The sequence below is a fragment of the Rhinopithecus roxellana genome, unplaced genomic scaffold, assembly GCF_007565055.1.
Source record: "Rhinopithecus roxellana isolate Shanxi Qingling unplaced genomic scaffold, ASM756505v1 contig2534, whole genome shotgun sequence".
NCBI lineage: Eukaryota > Metazoa > Chordata > Mammalia > Primates > Cercopithecidae > Rhinopithecus > Rhinopithecus roxellana.
In genome coordinates this window covers 10,657-22,832 of record NW_022142119.1, presented here as the reverse complement: position 1 = coordinate 22,832, position 12,176 = coordinate 10,657, and the positions used below count along the sequence as shown (strand labels likewise).

General features: G+C 40.1%; 1 pseudogene; it reads left to right on the top strand.

The window, feature by feature from the left end:
* The first annotated feature begins 3,693 nt into the window (after positions 1 to 3,693).
* LOC104669548 lies at positions 3,694 to 10,725 on the top strand (annotated as a pseudogene).
* The last annotated feature ends 1,451 nt before the right edge of the window (positions 10,726 to 12,176 follow it).

Sequence of the window (12,176 nt, the reverse complement as noted above, 5' to 3'; positions counted from 1 at the left end):
ATTTTTGCACATTAATTTTGTATCCTGAGACTTTGCTGAAGTTGCTTATCAGCTTAAGGAGATTTTGGGCTGAGACGATGGGGTTTTCTAAATATACAATCATGTCATCTGCAAACAGGGACAATTTGACTTCTTCTTTTCCTAACTGGATACCCTTGATTTCTTTCTCTTGCCTGATTGCCCTAGCCAGAACTTCCAACACTATGTTGAATAGGAGTGGTGAGAGAGGGCATCCCTGTCTTGTGCCAGTTTTCAAAGGGAATTTTTCCAGTTTTTGCCCATTCAGAATGATATTAGCTGTGGGTTTGTCATAAATAGCTTTTATTATTTTGAGGTACGTTCCATCAATACCGAATTTATTGAGCGTTTTTAGCATGAAGGGCTGTTGAATTTTGTCAAAAGCCTTTTCTGCATCTATTGAGACAATCATGTGGTTCTTGTCTTTGGTTCTGTTTATATGCTGGATTACGTTTATTGATTTGCGAATGTTGAACCAGCCTTGCATCCCAGGGATGAAGCCCACTTGATCATGGTGGATAAGCTTTTCGATGTGCTGCTGAATCCGGTTTGCCAGTATTTTATTGAGAATTTTTGCATCGATGTTCATCAGGGATATTGGTCTAAAATCCTCTTTTTTTGTTGTGTCTCTGCCAGGCTTTGGTATCAGGATGATGTTGGCCTCATAAAATGAGTTAGGGAGGATTCCCTCTTTTTCAATTGATTGGAATAGTTTCAGAAGGAATGGTACCAGCTCCTCCTTGTACCTCTGGTAGAATTCAGCTGTGAACTAAAGAGCTTTTGCACAGCAAAAGAAACTACCATCAGAGTGAACAGGCAACCTACAGAATGGGAGAAAATTTTTGCAACCTACTCATCTGACAAAGGGCTAATATCCAGAATCTACAAAGAACTCAAACAAATATACAAGAAAAAAACAAACAACCCCATCAAAAAGTGGGCAAAGGATATGAACAGACATTTCTCAAAAGAAGACATTCATACAGCCAACAGACACATGAAAAAATGCTCATCATCACTCGCCATCAGAGAAATGCAATTCAAAACCACAATGAGATACCATCTCACACCAGTTAGAATGGCAATCATTATGAAGTCAGGAAACAACAGTTGTTGGAGCGGATGTGGAGAAATAGGAACACTTTTACACTGTTGGTGGGATTGTAAACTAATTCAACCATTATGGAAAACAGTATGGCAATTCCTCAAGGATCCAGAACTAGATGTACCATATGACCCAGCCATCCCACTACTGGGTATATACCCAAAGGATTATAAATTATTCTACTACAAAGACACATGCACACGTATGTTTATTGCGGCACTATTCACAATAGCAAAGACTTGGAATCAACCCAAATGTCCATCAGTGACAGTCTGGATTAAGAAAATGTGGCACATATACACCATGGAATACTATGCAGCCATAAAAAAGGATGAGTTTGCGTCCTTTGTAGGGACATGGATGCAGCTGGAAACCATCATTCTTAGCAAACTATCACAAGAAGAGAAAACCAAACACCGCATGTTCTCACTCATAGGTGGGAACTGAACAATGAGATCACTTGGACTCGGGAAGGGGAACATCACACACTGGGGCCTATCATGGTGAGGGGGGAGGAGGGAGGGATTGCATTGGGGAGTTATACCTGATATGAATGATGAATTGATGGGTGCTGACGAGTTGATGGGTGCAGCACACCAACATGGCATAAGTATACATATGTAACAAACCTGCATGTTATGCACATGTACCCTAGAATTTAAAGTATAATAAAAGAAAAAAAAAAAAAAGTGATGTAAAAATAGTATCAGATTTCTTTTTTTTTTTTTTTTTTTTTTTTAGTTTGGGCATATGCTTAGTATTCTGATGAAATTGCTGAGTATGAATTTCTGTAGAAACACATTTGAAACCTCATATGTTAAGAAAATTTTAAAGCAGAAAACTCATAACACCTGTCCCTGGTGTTCCTGGAATTTCTTAAATCCCAATATCACTACTACTTTCACAAATTTCAACCATGATTCAAAAGGGGAACTTAAAAATGGCTTACCATGGTTTCTAAAAATATATATTTGTGTGTCCCTAAAGGCAACATAAAAGCAGTCAGATCATGCAGTCCCTCATATGCCATGAAAATGACTTTGTCTCTCAATGTAAACATGAAGGAGGATCACTAAAGGGAAAGTAGAATCCATAGAGCATTTAAGAGCATGAGACAGAAGATGACCCTGTATGAGAGAAAGAGAAAGAGAAAGAAACCCAGGCTTCTCACAAACTATTTCCATTGAAAGGCAGGCCTCCTAAATCACATTTTAAGGTCTTTCTGCCTCATTGACCTTGGAACTCTCATCTGACATCTGCTGTGCCATCTGCTTCATTCACTCTCACCTACCTGGGTGTTTTGCTACTGTCTCATGTCTGCTCAGATTCCAAGGTTCTTTCCTTTCTTCCAGATAGGTGATCAGCTCTGGTTTAGAGAGAGCAATACCTGTTTTATTTAAAAAAGCAACTGTTGCTGGGATTTTCCAATTACCAATCTAGTACCAATTTAGTAGGGAAAAGAAGACATAATAGAAGTCTAGAAAATCCCCAAATACTGTTTCATGACAGAACCTCCAGAATATTTAGGACATACTTCAAATTTCTGGGTCTTTACCTCCACTACCCAGTATTACTGAATCAAAAATTAGTGGGACCAATAGGATTTTCAGGTGTGGGCAACAATATTTTAAGCCACCAAACTTCTGGAATTACCACTTATCTATAATTAAAAACACAGATCAGCTCAGGAAAGGGGAAAGTTCAGGTAAAGATGGAACATCTTCAAGAATTTCTTTTCTACAACAACAAATCTCCAAGATGGTCTTGAAGGAAGGGATCTAAAATATATTCACGGAAAGCAGAAACTACAAAAAACATTCTACAAAGGACGGAAATGAAACCCTTGTGGTTTATTAGGAAAAGTGTATTGAAATTATCCTCACCCAGAGAGACCAGGTTTCTGTAGTTCTCTAACATCACATTCCTATACAAATTCTGCTGAGCAGTGTCCAGACATTGCCACTCCTCCACAGAGAATTCTATGGCCACATCCCTGAAAGTCAACAGTCTCTGAAAAAAACAAACACAAAAAAATGTACACAAACACATGTTTATCAAGTGGCCACAGGCATAATTCTTAATTTGACTCAAGATGAAAAGAGTGAAGAGGACTGACTGCGACTTGTGTGATTGCCTAGAGTCACCTAATAAAATACTTTTCAACACAGAAATATTCTCTCCTGGAGGAAAGAGGATGGAATAAGATCTCTAACATCAGTGTATCAGCGTATGCTTTTCCATATAATAAAATATAACATTAAGAGCATGAACACAGACATACATTTTTGAGGACTATATTTACATCATACAGAGTAAGTTGTATGTATTTTTCAGATGAAAAAGTCATGACTAAAGAGAGGGTACTGCTCAAATTTTAATATGCACAACAATAAACTGAACATCTGATTATGCAGATTTTGTTTCAGGAGATCTGGGATAAAGCCTGAGTTTCTGAATTTCTAACAAGCTCACCAGTGATGCTAACGTTTCTGGCCTAAGAAGAATGTTGTGTTAAACACTCAGTCAGTGGCAGAGCCTGGGATTATCCCAGTTTTTCTGACCAGTAAACAATGAGAGCCTTCATTTTCCAAAGAAAGATATATGTAAAGAGAATCAAAGAAGACAGGGGAGCTTCCAAATTAAATGTGATGGTTTATGCACCTCAGCTGGTAAGTGCCCCCAAGGTACTAAATAATAAAGGGAAAGATAATTAATTCCATAGCAGAAAAATCTGTCAGAGAGCTCTTTAGCCAAGTGAATGAAATTAACACCAACTATAACAGGACAGGTTTTTATTGTGTGCTGAGGCAGAGGACACATCACCACTGCTGTGATACTGGCCCCCCAAAAAGGTAAGCTATAATCTCAATCTAATCATCAAAATACACCAGCTGTATGAAAAGTCCAAGCTACAGATAGCTCCCATGTTCTGTAATCTCTAATAGTGTATTTAAATAGTCTTTACTTAGCATCCTAGAGAGCAAGTATCTCCAACTTACTTATTTCTCTTAGAACTTTCTGAATTAATCTGGGCAATAAATGCCATTCTGTTCAAATGTGTATTTTCTTAATCCTTTTCTGCACAGAGCTGATGAAAAACACAGATGGAACTTAAACAGTACATATTCTCCTTCTTTACTAATATACAAGGACTCCAGCACTTCCCCAATAGGAATCTTGATTATCCACACCTTCCCATGTTCCACAGCCATAAAGGGAACATTTTACATATTACAGGTCATAAATTCATGGTGAGAATTCTGCATGGCTTGTAAGAAGGCAAGATAAAGAGAATGTGGAGAAGGCTCTGGTATATAGCAAAGAAAATTTCCAGAAGCCCCTGACTATTAGAAGAAAAGAGAAAAAAAATAGTTGAAACAAATTCATTAAGGAGGAACAGCACAAATAGAGGAGTAAAGGTTTGCTAGTTCTAAACACATGGAATTCCAGGAAGCAGAGTGGACACAGCTCAATCTAAGACACTATTCACCAGAGAACAAGCCATTTCTTCCTCTTCTTCTTCCTCTGGGATTCCTTCACAAGTTTCTCTGGAAAACTCACACCTGAATCTTGAGACTATGACTTTAAAAGTATCAGCACAGCCCACTCACCTGCTGTCTACACAACAACAGGCAGAAGGATCTAGATGTTCAGAAAAAGCCCACCCCTTCTGTCTTTTATAACACAAGAGATTTGAGAACAATGAGGTCCTCCTCAAAGATCAAAATGTCAGTTTCTCTTTTCTTGCCATCAGGTGCCTTCACCTAGCACAGATGCCAGAAATTTCTGCTGCAGCAATGGGAATATGTGCTGCATTGACTTGACCCTACCAAACCCAAGGAGAGTAGGCACTGTGACCTCTTTCTGGAGCAAAGGTTGAACTCAACTTTCATGAATGTATCTTGAAACCCTTGTGCTCGACCCTGGCCTCACCTCAGAGTTACATGAGGCATTTAATTAAAACAACATGGATGCTTCCACCCAGACCAAAAGACAGACTCTGAGGGAGGGCACAAGGCAAGAGGTTTCTTCAAACTGGCTGTGTGATCCTAATTAGAAGCTTGGGCTGAGAACTGCTTTGCCAAGCATTGTCTTTCCAGCTTCACTGTGCATATAAATCATTTGGTAATCTTAGCCCCACCATACGTAATGTGATTCTGCAAGTTTTGAAAGTGTCTATGGATGGTTCCCTGTCAATGCTGATGTTGTTCCCCCTGGACCTATTAGCAGCACTCAGCTGAAGAAAGTAGGCACAGCACAGAGACCCTTACACCCAGCACTGTTGTCACAAGTACATATGATCCAAATGAAGACAACAAACCTCCAATCGTGAAAGATCACATTCTTTGCTGGCATTTTAAGGTTCACAGATGGAGGCAAAAACAGCAATGTCTGAGCAAGTCTGCATTTGGAAAATAACATGTACACATTCACTACTGCAATGCTTATTAAGCAGATGATATGTGCTCAGAAGTATGTTAAGGAGCACTGTTCTGGGAATCTCACATTATGTGACTTAATCCTCATGACAGCCTGGGAGTTGGGTACTAATTATTCAATAATTCCCAGGATTTAGATGAAGGACGCAGCATTTTTATTTCTTCTTCTGTTTCCTCATCACTGATTTTGAAAAGAAAATATATAGAATGAAAGGTAAATATAGACCGATAGGAATATAGAAAGGAAGGATAAAGTGTAGTTCAGAGAGATTTCTCATCGTTATGTTTGTGTTTACTTTCTTGTGACTTGTGGAGAAACTACTGGATCTGCAGAAATAGAACATAGGTTGCTGGGTGCGATGTGTCTACAAGCCCTGGCTTCAATGAAAAAGAAAGAAATTAAGGCTTCAAAATATACAGTAAACTGATCCCACTTATCTACTTTTGAGTTTCAGGAAATTTTGAGCACAAGTTCTGGAGAGGCAGCGGGAGTCACCACCCAAAACTCTAATCTCCTCTGTTCTGTGAGGAGAGATTCCAGAACTAGATGAGGCCCAGAAGAGGGTGAATCTGGACAGGGCTGGGGCAAGCAGAGGGTCCTATGTAGAATTATGTTCTCAAAGCTCCCGGGGTATTTCCAGTTCTCTTTTCTAAGCCTAAGAGTTTGTGTAATTTTAATCTATTTTAGCTGCCTCCTTGTCTATTTTATAACATATAATACCAAGAAATTTAACCAAAACCCTTAGGGTTTTCTAGGACAATTTTATTAGAAGCTAAATATGTGTTCTTAGCAAGGTAAAAACTACTTGAAATAGCAACAACCACCATCACAACTCTTCTGTGTATGAATAGCCCTTCAGGTGGTGGCATCAGAAGTCACAACAACATAAGGGACATGGTCCCAATGAAGCCCAAGTCCCCTGCACAACTTCCTTTATTGTACTGACCACATGATGTTGAATTCTACCATTTATCCAGTTGCTCCAGAGTGAAAGTTCCTAGATGGTAGGGACCACGACTGCTTCACCTATTTTTCTCATGGCATATGAGGTGGAGGTAATTGGTTTATCAGTTTGAGTCTCCAGACCTCCTCCTTGTTTTTCACCCAAATACCAAGAAACTGGAGAAACTCTCCTCCAGATACCAACCAAGGAGCTTCCTTCCATGAGGAGAGAAACAAACACTGGGTGCCTCATTTATCTTAATCTGAGATGGAACCAGAATTAGACACTCTTGTCAGCCTGGTCCAAGTCTGCACAGGACATCCTCAAATGTCTCACAGACCCACAGGTCATTGTGAGAGGGTTCCTAGTGACCCTGGGATTATGGCCACATGGTGATCCAGGCAAGAGAGACTTAACCTGACTCTAAATAGAAAATCGAATTGTCCTGGTGGAGCTCCAGAACTTGGATCCAGATGTGGTATCACCCATCCTAATTAGCTAGTTCTTAGGAAAGAGGAAGGACAAGAATACTGTACTCTAGTATCACATTTTACAGGTAGATGTAGTTGTGGTCATAGCTCTAATTATTTTATGGCATTGACCTCTCACTGCTAAGATGTGGTGAAAAAGAAGAGTCAAACTCTGTAAAACATTTGAATAGATTTACTCTGAACAAAATTAGAGTGACCATGGCCCATGACACAGCCCTCAGGAGACCTGGAGAACATGTGCCCAAGGTTGGTGAAGCTTGGTTTTGCATATTTTAGAGAGACATGAGACATTAATCAAATACATTTAAGATATACATTGGACCAACCCATAAACGCAGGAGAACTCAAAACTGGAGCTTTCATGTTACAGGTAGATTTAACAGTTTTCTCATTGGCAATTGGTTGAAAGAGTTATTATCAATATAAAGGAATGTCTGGGTCATGATAAGGGGTTGTGCAGACCACAGATTTATAATGCAGATGAAGCCTCCAGGTCACAGGCTTCAAAACTAATAGAGTGTAAATGTTTCTTATCAGACTAAAGGTCTGTATTGATGTTAACCTTGGTTGACTTTTCCTGAATTCCAAAGGGAAGAGGTCATAATGAAGCATGTCTAACCCCCAATTCCTGTCATGGCCTGAGCTAATCAAGATTCACTTTGGAATGCCCTGGCCAAGAGGAAGGGTTCATTCAGATGGTTGGGAAGGCCTCAGAATTTTAATTTTGGTTTAACAATGCTTGTTTATACTTACAGATTCTGCCATCAGATTCTATATACATCAGAAGCCTCTCGCTTATCTGCAGCAAGTCACTGGACAAGATCTGGAAAGCTCAAAGGGACACATTCTGAAAGGGGGACTTTAAGATGTCAATGTTGACCTCACTATGAAGAAAATGTCTCCTGTGGGTTTTCTGTACATTCTCAATCTTTAGTCTAGCCCTGTTTTGTAAATCCCAGATGGTGGCCTGTTCTTACGTGCAGGTTCTAGGTGGGATCCACCTGTCTCTGCATTCTTGGGTGTTACAGCAAACAGAGTAAAACCAAAGGAGAGATCCACTCAAAGAGACTGCACCCTCTAAATAGTATGTTGACAGAAAAGGAAAAAAGCAGCCAGGTGCGGTGGCTTACACCTATAATCCTAGCACTTTGGGAGGCAGAGGTAGGCAGATCATGAGGTCAGGAGATTGAGACCATCCTGGCTAACACGGTGAAATCCCATCTCTACCAAAAATACAAAAAGTTAGCCAGGCATGGTGGCACATGCCTGTAGTCCCAGCTACTCAGGAGGCTGAAGCAAGAGAATCACTTGAACCTCGGAGGCCGAGGTTGCAGTGAGCCAAGATCACATCACTGCACTCCAGCCTGGGCGCCGGAGCAAAACTTTGCCTCAAAAAGAAAAAAAAGGAGAGAGAGAGAGAGAGAGAGAGAGAGAGAGAGAGAGAGAGAGAGAGAGAGAGAGAGAGAGAGAGAAGGAAGGAAGGAAGAAAGAAAGGAGGAATGGAGGAAAGGAGGAAAGGAGAAAAGGAGGAAAGGAGGAAAGAAGAAAGAAAGGAAGAAAGAAAAGAGGAAAAAACTGAGGCAACATTCATATAAGTAGAGTTTTGGGCCAAGTTTGAGGTTTGCAACCTGGGAGCATAGATTCAAGCTGCCCTCAATATACACTTCAATTAGCAGCAGTTACAAGTGGATTTGCAAAGGCAAAAGGAAAGGACAAGTAGTGGGCTGATACAGAGTTGTTTGTGAGGAATTCTTATTGATTTACAGAAATAACATTACTGATTGGCTACACATTGTTAAGCTATAGGGTGTGGGGTGTAGTGTCCAGTGTGGGATTATTAGGTTAATGTACAGTTAGGTGTGGCAATAGCAAGCAGTTTCAGAGATGAATGCATAGCTCAAGGCAGCACAACATGATTGTAGCCTCATCTTAGCATCTCTCTGGGCCTAAAATTTGAATTCCTCAAATAGAAGTTTTTCTCTTTTCTCAAATCTCAAGATCTGAAATCAGAATTCAGAGCATAGTTTTAGGTCTTGGGTAGAAAAGCAGCAGGTGTTATTTGCACATGTGTGGGCATTTGGACAAGAAGAGGAAGAGAAAGTTGAGATTCTTCTCATATCTACTCAATGCACATGAGTTATCCTGACTGTTTCTGGGCCCTGTGGTCTCTGGATCAGTTTCAGGTCTGATGACACTGGGGTCACTGAAAGAGGTGGAATGGTTGATCACTGCCCTGTGGAGTTTGTAGAAATATGGTCTAAAAACTCTCTAGAAGTGACTTTAGAGGACTATGGATCCCAAATAGGCAGAGACAGCATTCTGCCTGTGTATTTTGGGGGCAGCATGCACTTTGTAGCACAGTTGTGGATTGGCTGGAAGCCTGAGAGGGAAAGGCCCCTCCAGTGAGAAGTGTAGTGGGAACTTTATATGTTTATATCATGTCTGGCAATTCTGGACAGTGTTTGGAGAATATAATTAAAAGCAAAATTTGGGAAACCCCAGAAAAGCTCCACAATAATAGAACAGAAAAAAAGCTATTGTATTACACAGTTAAACCGGAATGTGACCGGCTTATTGACAGGCAATCTGCTTAGGAGAGTGCAGAAATGGAAACAAGGTCACCATCATGAGTCCACAAGTGGAGGACCTGACAGCACCATTTGTCATACATAGTTCACCCTAAATTTACCTGGTAATGAGGGGCAAGTATCTGTGTATGCTAGTTGGCCATATTAAAAAAATAATAAACTTCATCATTATGACAGGAAGCAGTTTTGCAACTTGGAGCCTGATGCCTGTAGAAGGTAGCCTCCTACTCTCCTACAGGTACTATTGAACAGTTTGCTATCTTCTTGGCTATTTACACATCAAAGCAGTGGGTCCCTACTCTGTGAGCACTGGCCTGCAGTACTCCTGCTTGCCTGCTCCTGGCAGCCTGTGTCCTCTCTTGACCTCTATTATCTGTCACTGAGGCACAGCCAACAGCCCACAGCAGGCAGCCCATATCCCATGTGAACCCCAACTGTCACAGCTGCACCCCAGTGCTACATCATAGAGTGGGGTCCCTGAGCTGCAGGAGAAGAGCCTGAAGGGCTCCTGGGTTGAATTGTATTTTCTCAATAATGGAAACAGGAGAGTTTCAGCCTCGGTTTCTGTTTATACAGCTGACAGAGGAAAAAACTGCTAGATTCCCAACATGAGTCTGGATAGAGCAGCTCCAAGGGTTGTCACTGTGACTGCCCACCTCTCAAAGGCACCAAGAGACACTAAGAGGTCTTCTGAAACAGATACCCAAAGGATTGGAGAGAAAAACAGCTCTCAGTCTGAGGAAGATTGTATTGAGAAAAGAAAAAAGTTGAAAGCATCTTAAAGAAAAACTTAGGTTAGATATGAGATTAGTCAAGTTGGCCAGAAAATATTCCCTGAAGCAGTTTCCCTTTAAACACCCCAAGTGCACAGCTACTTTCAGCATGAGAAACTAGTGTTATGAACAATGGCAAAATATTCTCAGCAGAATTTCTTAAAGTTTTTCTTCCGTCTATGCTGATCTCTCATCTGCTGGCCATTGGATTGGGCATCTACACTGAAACACATCTGACAACCCCCACCAGCACTTTCTGATGAAGAACTGAGAGCCGACTTTGTTTATCTAGATGAGTAGATCTGAGCTTGCCATAATGCCAGCTGAAGAGCTGTTATGATCCGTGGGTGGCTGCATCACCTGTGTCTATTTGTTCTGTAATAGCTCCATTCCTAATTTAGTAAAATAAAAGAATAGACTCCAAAATCTTGCTGACATATAATTATACCTATGGGATCAATTAAGCAGTACGTCAGACTAATATCTACTGTAACAATGTGGTAGTGAAGTTTCTTTAGATAATAGACATAAATAACTATAAATATTTAACAGACTAGTCTCAATGTATGCTGTATTTTCTAAAATTATCTGTAACCTTAAGTTAAAATGCTTTATATTTCAAAACAATAAGCAATATTGATATTAAAATTACTACTTCAGGGGTTTGTCCAAAATAAATATTGTGACCTTATATTCACACTATTGTATGAAATACTATTTAATTTACATGGATGCAGTTGTCTACTAAAGACTACACAAAACTATGTAAACTGATCTTATGGAATAAACAGAAACAAAGGTACAGCTATGCATTCCACTGTTCGGTTCATACACTAAACTCTTCTTGCTTTTGCAATGTAAGTACTAACAGTCTCCAAATACTAAGTCATCACCTTAGATGATCAGTTTTCTGTCAAAGGAAAGATACTCAGTGGCTTTTACTCTTCATCACTCTGTATTGCTGCATTTAATCCTATTCTTTGTGCTCAAGTTTTGTGTGCTTTTAAAATGAGTTTATCCTAAACAAATCCATGTCTACTTTAAAAGATAGAAAATAGAAACATAAAAATAAAATGAGCTTTGCCAAATCAGAAATAGAACAAAGCCATGGTTCTCAGGTCCTAAAGAAAATCCTGAGTCAAAAAAGAATGACAAAAGGTTGATTTAGCTGATAAAATAATTTTCACATATTTAAAAAAGCAGAAAAAATACATATAAATGCTTTAAGAAAAGGAAAAAGAACAAAATCTCTTCCCTTACTTTCAAAGATTAATCCTCTTATTTCTAACTCGCATTTTCACCTTCAATGGCCAGGTCTAGGGACATGACTTCTGGATATCTGAAATTTGGTAGGCACTGGATTCAGGTATACAAGGGGTGGTCCAGGGTATACAGGTATACACATGAAAGATGGTTTGTGAGAGGGAAAGCAGAAGAGAGAAAGATGCTATCAGAAATGCACAGGTTGGGGAGAGTGCAAGGTAGGTGGAAAGACTGGTTTGTGCTATACACACTGGCCCAGGTGGGACTATATTCTGATTTACTCCTGTGTCCATGTAGTAGGTGAGATTATAATTGGGTTGTCCAGAACTCCAGTTTGGCAGAGCTAATCAGTTGCTGCTACAAATTTGGTGTCAGGGTGGAGGTGTACCGGGAGTCCTCTAAGTACTTTTGTGGGTTTCTGGCAAGAAACTTAAGGAGCAAAAGTGCCATAGTGCAAATCCTAGGATGGGGCCTAGCCCTGGGAGAAGTGTGGCCACATGAATGCCCAGTGGGTATGTTCCCTAGTGGGTGGGAATCATGTGACTGCAGCTGTCA